The 9570-nt window shown below is 35.8% G+C and overlaps 3 non-coding genes across 3 annotated transcripts; 1 reads left to right on the top strand and 2 right to left on the bottom strand.

Annotated features, from left to right (window-relative positions):
* Positions 1 to 640: 640 nt before the first annotated feature.
* On the bottom strand, positions 641 to 713 carry TRNAF-GAA (transfer RNA phenylalanine (anticodon GAA)). The gene has a single exon. It is a non-coding gene; the product is annotated as a tRNA-Phe (tRNA).
* Positions 714 to 2381: 1668 nt separating this feature from the next.
* TRNAT-UGU (transfer RNA threonine (anticodon UGU)) lies at positions 2382 to 2454 on the top strand. Its single transcript has one exon. It is a non-coding gene; the product is annotated as a tRNA-Thr (tRNA).
* A 1219-nt stretch (positions 2455 to 3673) lies between these two features.
* Positions 3674 to 3760, bottom strand: TRNAS-GGA (transfer RNA serine (anticodon GGA)). Its single transcript has one exon. It is a non-coding gene; the product is annotated as a tRNA-Ser (tRNA).
* Between the last annotated feature and the right edge of the window lie 5810 nt (positions 3761 to 9570).

The following is a 9570-nucleotide window of genomic DNA, read 5'->3' on the forward strand; positions in this document are numbered from 1 at the left end:
GGATAGGCTGGCCCTTACGTAAGGATTATATAACCCCCAATTTTTATGAAATACAAGATGCTCATTGAATGATAAGAAATTCATGCTCACTTATACAACACAACTCCAGATTTTATTCAAGTCAAGGAATATTTTTAGGTTCTTTTCCTAGATGAAACGGAATACCTATTTATAATTAATTCCTAATTATACAAAAGCATTCCAGATAGACTGAGCAAAAAAAGGGTTTCATTTGGATTCCCCTATTTTGAAAATCGCATATTAATTTCCTTCATATGAACAGAAAAATAGGATGACTCAAAGAAGTTCTCTACCAGGAACTTTGTACCGCGCACATTACTTAGCACAACTAGGAAAATAAGATAAGATAAAGATAAGCAAGACTAAAAAAATATTCGTCGGAATAGCGGAATACAAAATTAAGAAACGCAAAAAAATAAAGGGGAATCTCACCCCCTTCTTTATCATAAAGAAAAGATATATTTTAAAACTTCTTTAAAAAGAAAAAGAAGTGCCTCTATATTTATATTATAGATTTATCCACTTAGATGAATAAATATTATTAATGAATATGTATCACAATCCATCTCGAGGTATTTGGATCAATACCTATTCGGTGGATCTTTTTTTTTTTTTTCTCTGCCAGGAACCAGATTTGAACTGGTGACACGAGGATTTTCAGTCCTCTGCTCTACCAACTGAGCTATCCTGACCTTTTCTTGTGCATCATCCTAGTAGAGTATTTGTATCTATGTCAATTAAAAGGACTAAAAATTAATTAAAGTATTTCAAATTTTAAATTTGAAAATGGGGGGGGGTAGTCCTATGCATTGTGCATGGTTTACTTAAATAAAACTTAAAAATAGAGTGAATAACCAAGATTTCTTGCCGATACTCTAATAAAAAAGAAATCTATTCAATGAATAGGATAAGATCCATTGAGTTCTCTTCGCATTCCTTTGTGAAAGAGTAGAATGAGAAAGCTAATGAATCTTAAACCCATTGCATTGATAAAAAGAAAAAAAAGTGCATTGATAAAAAGAAAAAAAAAAAGAGGATAAATAATAATAATATAGTATAGTTAGGGAATAAAAGAGGATTTGGGGATAGAGGGACTTGAACCCTCACAACTTATAAAGTCGACGGATTTTCCTTTTACTAGAAATTTCATTGTTGTCAGTATTGACATGTAGAATGGGACTCTCTCTTTGTCCTCGTCCGATTAATCCACTTTTTTAAAGATCTCGAAAACTTTGAATTTTAATTGAAGAATTTGATTATTCAATATTCGATTGGAGTGGATTCACAATAATGAAAAAAAAAAATTATGATATGAGTTTTTTATTTCATAATCATTATCATTTCTAATTTCATTTTTAAAAAAGATAAAGAACCTATATTATAATTAGAATATAATATGAGTTCTGTGATTAATCGTTTGCTATGTCAGTATCTATACGTGTTTATTAAATGTATAAGGTATAAAACCCCTCTTTCTCTAATTTAGAACTAGAAGGAATTCCACTAACAACACAACGTAATTAACTCGATTCGTTAGAACAGCTTCCATTGAGTCTCTGCACCTATCCTTTTCCTTTGTATTCTAGTTCGAGAACCCCTTGTTTTCTCAAAACACGGATTTGGCTCAGGATTGCCCTTTTTTAATTCCAGGGTTTCTCTGAATTTGGAAGTTACCACTTAGCAGGTTTCCATACCAAGGCTCAATACAATCAAGTCCGTAGCGTCTACCGATTTCGCCATATCCCCATTTCCCTCTTCTTTGAGACCAGGATTCCTTGTGTAATTTCATCCATCTCTTAGTTTTTTTTTTGAATCATTGAGTTCATCACTCAACGTAGTCTAGCAGTTCAGTTCGACTCTATTTGAGAGACCTCGCTTGCTTATTGCAATTCAGAATTGAATTGATTCTATCCTTGATGTATTTGCAATTCAATCCGAATCAATATATCCAAAAGTTTTTATCTCCCCCACCTCCCGTCTTACTTTTTTATAGTATTCAAAATTATACTATAACGCTTGATATTTATTCTTTTTTTCTAATCAGAATTAGCAATTTTATTTACTCTGACTCTATGTTCCCCTTAGTGAAATATTAATCCTCAAATTATTAACAAATAATAAAGTCTATAATGATCGAATGAAAATACCAATAAATTCTATAATTTTATTTTTTAATATCCTATAGTTAAGCATATCAAGCTAACTTTATCTTTAAGAAGTTTTAGTATTTTTTTATTTTTATAAGTATAACTTCAAATTTAGAACTAGTTAATAGCTAAGATTAATAACTAATATCTGAGATTTTACGGATTTCCTATACTATACCTATTTCTATTTGTTACACTATTTCCGTTATGTAAGCCCACTTAGCTCAGAGGTTAGAGCATCGCATTTGTAATGCGAGGGTCATCGGTTCAAATCCGATAGTCGGCTTTTTTTTCTCTATCGATGTTCTACGAACAAGAATCTCTTTTTTTCCGAATTAAATGGAGAATCCAGGATCTTTTATGTTTTTTACCTTACAATTTTGCTAGATACAAAACAATAAAATAAATAATATATATACAAAAAAAAAAGATTTTGATGAAATTCCATTTTTTGGGGTACTTTAGTTGATTTTACTCTGTTTATCCTGTAGTTTAATTCAGTTTTAATTTCGATGTATTCTGTAATGTAAATACAATGAAATTAATTGTGTAAAATGAAATTTCAATAAAATAAAAAAAGGAGTCTTCATGTCCCGTTATCGAGGACCTCGTTTAAAAAAAATACGCCGTCTGGGAGCTTTACCAGGACTCACTAGAAAAACACCTAAATCCGGAAGTAATCTTAAAAAAAAATTCAATTCTGGGAAAAAGGAGCAATATCGTATTCGTCTTCAAGAAAAACAGAAATTGCGTTTTCATTATGGTCTGACAGAACGACAATTACTTAGATATGTACATATCGCTGGAAAAGCAAAAAGGTCAACAGGCCAGGTTTTACTACAATTACTTGAAATGCGTTTGGATAATATCCTTTTTCGATTGGGTATGGCTTCAACCATTCCTGGGGCCCGCCAATTAGTCAACCATAGACATATTTTAGTTAATGGTCGTATAGTCAATATACCAAGTTTTCGTTGCAAACCCCGAGATATTATTACTACGAAAGATAACCAAAGATCAAAAGGTCTGGTTCAAAATTATATTGCTTCATCGGACCCGGGGAAATTGCCAAAGCATTTGGCGATTGACACGTTGGAATATAAAGGACTAGTAAATAAAATCCTAGATAGGAAGTGGGTCGGTCTCAAAATAAATGAGTTGTTAGTTGTAGAATATTACTCTCGTCAGACTTGAACTTAACGAAAAAAGGAAAGGTTCATAGAATTTTCTTCCCCTTCCCCTTTCCCCGAACTAAATCGCCCTAAGACCATTACCATTAATTTGTATTTTCCCATCAACTAGCTAAAATTGATTAACCCTAGGATTAGGATCCTTTTTTCTTTTTTCCTCTATGTGTATTTTACATACCACAGTAATTTGCTATAGAGAATTTCTAATTTCTATTAAATCAAAATAAGATAATATAAGATATTATATTATTGCTGGAAAAAATTGTTATTTGATTTGATACATTGTGATCCTTAACGTTGATGAATTAAGAAAAACGGAAAGAGAGGGATTCGAACCCTCGGTAAACAAAAGTCTACATAGCAGTTCCAATGCTACGCCTTGAACCGCTCGGCCATCTCTCCTACATAACTTATTATGGAAAATAAACTGAGTGAATAGCGAGTTTTCTTATTCCTGCAGTACAGGTACAACCGCAACCACTCGGGGGTTCCATAGTTCTATTGGAAAAATTCCTTTTGATCTAAGTGGAAGGATACAGGATTTTTTACTAGAAATTGCGCTCGCTATAAAATAAAAGTTTTAATTTGGGTTTTCCCGCAACTAAAGAAAAAGAAAATGGAAGAATTCTTCTTATTGCATAATAAAATAAAGAAACCTTAGAATTCCGTTTGCATAAGATACGCTACACCATACTATCGAAATCAAAAATAGGGTATGAGACAATTAATAACTTTGAAAACACGAAATAGTTGATAACATAAGTTGTTGTTCAGAAATAGGAAAGTGGAATGAAATCCAGTCTTAGTCAAATATTTCATATCTCTTCGTGTCCAAGCAGAAGGAAAAGGATACAATTTGAGCTGAGCGGAAAATCCATATCTCTCTTATCCATTTAAAGCATATGGATTTAGAGTAGAGCATATGGATCAATCTATTTATAATTATAAGAATCGAATGTGTTTGTTTTTATGTTATTTTGTGAAGGAATGAAAACAATTCTATATAGAATGGGTTGGGAATTATGCCTAGATCCCGTGGAAATGGAAATTTCATTGATAAGACCTCCTCAATTGTAGCCAATATTTTATTGCGAATAATTCCGACAACCTCAGGAGAAAAAAAGGCATTTACTTATTATAGAGATGGTGCGATTTGACTCTTTTTTTTGCTTTTTTTTAGCCCTACCTATACCTCAGTCTTACGAAAAAGAGAGGGGGGTTGGCATAGAGAGAACCAAATTTGTAAAGCAAACAAACCCACGCTTCGGGAAGGTGAGGCGAACTAACAATTCCTTCCGTCGTGTATCCTCGATTGATGCGGCTTCAGATACTTCAATTGTAGATTTGAGTATTGAGCGAAAGGTTACACCTACAGGATATGGTATGGTATGGATTACAGGCCAATCCTACTCTATTAGTATCCGTAGGCAGCATAGGGGAGAAAAGCACTACACCTAGAAATAGGAATCAACAAGAGAAAAACTTTGTTAGAAATTACCCCTTTCCTGATCGGTATCAGGGCTGGGAAGAATGGTTGGGATAACAAACAACCATCAGGTTTGTACTTTGGATACCCCTATAACCATCAAAGATCGTTGAAGTAGCTAATTCCTCTAAATAGGAGGCGTTGAGAACAAAGAAATTATTGGAGCTATCGTTTTCCTCTAGCATTAATAGAATTCATTGGTGTTAAGAAAAACCTCTTGTGGGAAGGTTGGCTAGAGATTTCTTGGAAAAATACCAGCCCCTTTCGGTTCATAATGAGACGGGACTAATTCTATTTTGATTCTATAGATTATTTCGCTTAGTACTATTATGTACAGAAGGGAGGAGCCGTATGAGATGAAAACCTCATGTACGGTTTTGGAACGGAGATTTTTTGAATAGAATGAACGACCGTAACGGATGTTGGCTCAATCCGAAGGAAATTATGCGGAAGCTTTGCAAAATTATTATGAAGCTACGCGACTAGAAATCGATCCCTATGATCGAAGTTATATACTCTATAACATAGGCCTTATACACACAAGCAATGGAGAGCATACAAAGGCTTTGGAATATTATTTCCGGGCACTAGAACGAAACCCCTTCTTACCGCAAGCTTTTAATAATATGGCCGTGATCTGTCATTACGTGCGACTATCTCCACTATAGAAAGAAAAAAAAAAAAGAGAGGATCAAATTTTCTAGTAAATACTAGAAAAAAAGGGCTTTCTACATAGGGATCGTAAAAACAACGATTTTTCCCTATCAGCTGTAGGAAGGAAGGACACTTCACGAGAATCAAAAAACGAAGAAAGTATGGCCTATACTACTACTCTATGGATAAAGTTTCTCAAATTGATAGAGAAAGCACCGTAAAGATCAATTAGTGAGCGACTGGGTCGATACAACTAAAAAAAACTGCTTACTTATCCCATGATATGGGGCAAAATTTAGGAATCCGCTTATGTAATAGAGCCGATCCACTAAGGGATTAAGCAGCGGTGTAGTATCAGATCCCAAAGATAGTAAGTTCTTTTTTCTTTCTTATGGAAAAAAGTCTTTTTCAAGGATTCTATAGAGATTTCATATATGAAACCGGGATAGTTACCTCTCAGAAAATTTGAACGAAGGCTCTATATCTATCTATGCTTCATTCTTCTGAAGGTGGGAAAAAAGATCAAACTGATTATTGATAAAAATTAGGGTTTGAAACTTAGGTAATTAATTTCTTCTGCTTAACCCAAGAACAAATTGGATCGATTTTTGATAAATCGAATTCAGTTAAGATAGGGGAAATTCAGATAGCAATTTCTGAGCCGTATGAGGTAGGAAACTCTCAAGTACGGTTCTAAGGGAAGGAACTTCCTATTCCGACCGAGGAGAACAGGCCATTCTACAGGGTGATTCGGAAATTGCGGAAGCTTGGTTTGATCAAGCTGCTGAATATTGGAAACAAGCTATAGCGCTTACTCCGGGAAATTATATTGAAGCACAGAACTGGTTGAAGATTACGAAGCGCTTTGAATTTGAATAAGACCATGCTCCTTCTTTTTCATAAAATGGGTGGTTTGGTTGTTGATCCATTAATCAAATAAATTAGGTCGTAAGATCGAATCAAGAATTTCATTATATCCATTTCTTATACCTTCTATTTTATATGATATTTCATAAGAATAAACCATAGGGATAGGGTCTAGAATAGAAGTAATAAAGTGAATAAAAAGAGGGGGCAATCTAAATATTGCTAATATATTAGGACCATCTTATTAATAATTCTAATGAGTTATCTTGGAATTTAGAATCAAATAAAAAACCCTATATTATGCTCAAGGAAAGTAGATATAGATAGGAGCTTATGCCCTCAAAAAAAATACACTAGTTTCTTAAATTAAAAATAAAAAAGATTTTTTTCTTACGTCGAGAAATATTTGTTTTTCAAGATAAACAATGTCCGTTAGGCACCTAATCTTTATGTCATAATAGACCCGAACACTTGCCTCGGATTGACTTCAATATATAATTGCTCCAGTGAATAACTAAAAAAAAAATAGAAGGATGGTAGATAGTAAAGAAAAGAACTAATCACAATATCTATCTTTCAAAATCTATCTTTCAAAATCTATCTTTCAAAATATATATCTTTCAAAGATTCACTAAAAAGACAGTTGGCGGGTCTCTTTGTATGTCTTGTCCGGAAAGAGGAGGACTTAATGATTATTCGTTCGCCGGAACCAGAAGTAAAAATTGTTGTGGATAGGGATCCTGTAAAAACATCTTTTGAGGAATGGGCCAGACCCGGCCATTTCTCAAGAACACTAGCTAAGGGCCCTGATACTACCACTTGGATCTGGAACCTACATGCTGATGCTCACGATTTCGATAGTCATACTGGTGATTTGGAGGAGATTTCTCGAAAAGTCTTTAGTGCTCATTTCGGGCAACTTTCCATTATCTTTCTTTGGTTGAGTGGCATGTACTTTCATGGCGCCCGTTTTTCCAATTATGAAGCATGGCTAAGTGATCCTACTCACATTGGACCCAGTGCTCAGGTAGTTTGGCCTATAGTAGGGCAAGAAATATTGAATGGTGATGTAGGCGGGGGTTTCCGAGGAATCCAAATAACCTCTGGTTTTTTTCAGCTTTGGCGAGCATCTGGAATAACTAGTGAATTACAACTCTATTGTACTGCAATTGGTGCATTGATTTTTGCAGCGTTAATGCTTTTTGCTGGTTGGTTCCATTATCACAAAGCCGCTCCCAAATTGGCCTGGTTCCAAGATGTAGAATCCATGTTGAATCACCACTTAGCGGGATTATTAGGACTTGGGTCTCTTTCTTGGGCGGGGCACCAAATTCATGTATCTTTACCAATTAACCAATTTCTTGACGCTGGGGTGGATCCTAAAGAGATACCACTTCCTCATGAATTTATCTTGAATCGGGACCTTTTGGCTCAACTTTATCCTAGTTTTGCCGAAGGAGCAACCCCTTTTTTCACTTTAAATTGGTCCAAATACGCAGAATTTCTGACTTTTCGCGGAGGACTAGATCCAGTAACCGGTGGTCTCTGGCTGACCGATATTGCGCACCATCATTTAGCTATTGCTATTCTTTTCCTAATCGCAGGTCATATGTATAGGACCAATTGGGGTATTGGCCATGGACTTAAAGATATTTTGGAGGCTCACAAGGGCCCATTTACAGGACAAGGCCATAAGGGTCTTTATGAAATCTTAACAACGTCATGGCATGCTCAATTATCTCTTAACCTAGCTATGCTAGGCTCTACAACCATTGTTGTAGCTCATCATATGTATTCTATGCCTCCCTATCCATACCTAGCTACTGACTATGGTACACAACTTTCCTTGTTCACACACCACATGTGGATTGGCGGATTTCTAATAGTCGGTGCTGCTGCACATGCAGCAATTTTTATGGTAAGAGACTATGATCCAACTACTCGATACAACGATCTATTAGATCGCGTCCTTAGACACCGCGATGCAATCATATCCCACCTTAACTGGGTATGTATATTTCTAGGTTTTCACAGTTTTGGCTTGTACATTCATAATGATACCATGAGTGCTTTAGGCCGTCCACAAGATATGTTTTCGGATACTGCCATACAATTACAACCTATCTTTGCTCAATGGGTACAAAATATCCATGCTACTGCGCCTGGCGTAACAGCTCCTGGTGCAACAACAAGTACTAGCTTAACGTGGGGAGGCGGCGAGTTAGTAGCAGTAGGTGGCAAAGTGGCTTTGTTACCTATTCCATTAGGAACCGCAGATTTTTTAGTCCATCACATTCATGCATTTACCATACATGTGACTGTATTAATACTTTTGAAAGGTGTTTTATTTGCTCGGAGTTCCCGTTTGATACCCGATAAAGCAAATCTAGGTTTTCGCTTTCCTTGCGATGGGCCTGGCCGAGGGGGAACATGTCAAGTATCCGCCTGGGATCATGTTTTCTTAGGTTTATTCTGGATGTACAATGCAATTTCGGTAGTCATTTTCCATTTCAGTTGGAAAATGCAGTCGGATGTTTGGGGTACTATAAGTGATCAAGGGGTGGTAACTCATATTACAGGGGGAAACTTTGCACAGAGTTCCATTACGATTAATGGGTGGCTTCGAGATTTCTTGTGGGCACAGGCATCGCAAGTCATTCAGTCTTATGGTTCTTCATTATCTGCATATGGTCTTTTTTTCTTAGGTGCTCATTTTGTCTGGGCCTTCAGTTTAATGTTTTTATTCAGCGGCCGTGGTTATTGGCAAGAACTCATTGAATCTATCGTTTGGGCTCATAACAAATTAAAAGTTGCTCCTGCTACTCAGCCTAGAGCCTTGAGCATTATACAAGGACGCGCTGTAGGAGTAACCCATTACCTTCTGGGTGGAATTGCCACGACATGGGCATTCTTCTTAGCGAGAATTATTGCAGTAGGATAGTGGCTAGGAGGATTTGAAAGGCATTATGGAATTAAGATTTCCCAGGTTTAGCCAAGGCTTAGCTCAGGACCCCACTACTCGTCGTATTTGGTTTGGTATTGCTACCGCACATGATTTCGAAAGTCATGATGATATTACTGAAGAACGTCTTTATCAGAACATTTTTGCTTCTCACTTTGGGCAATTAGCAATAATCTTTCTATGGACGTCCGGAAATCTGTTTCATGTAGCTTGGCAAGGAAATTTTGAATCATGGATACAGGA

Source organism: Triticum urartu, unplaced genomic scaffold (genome assembly GCF_056163025.1).
Source record: "Triticum urartu cultivar PI428250 unplaced genomic scaffold, HENAU_Tu73 scaffold2, whole genome shotgun sequence".
NCBI lineage: Eukaryota > Viridiplantae > Streptophyta > Magnoliopsida > Poales > Poaceae > Triticum > Triticum urartu.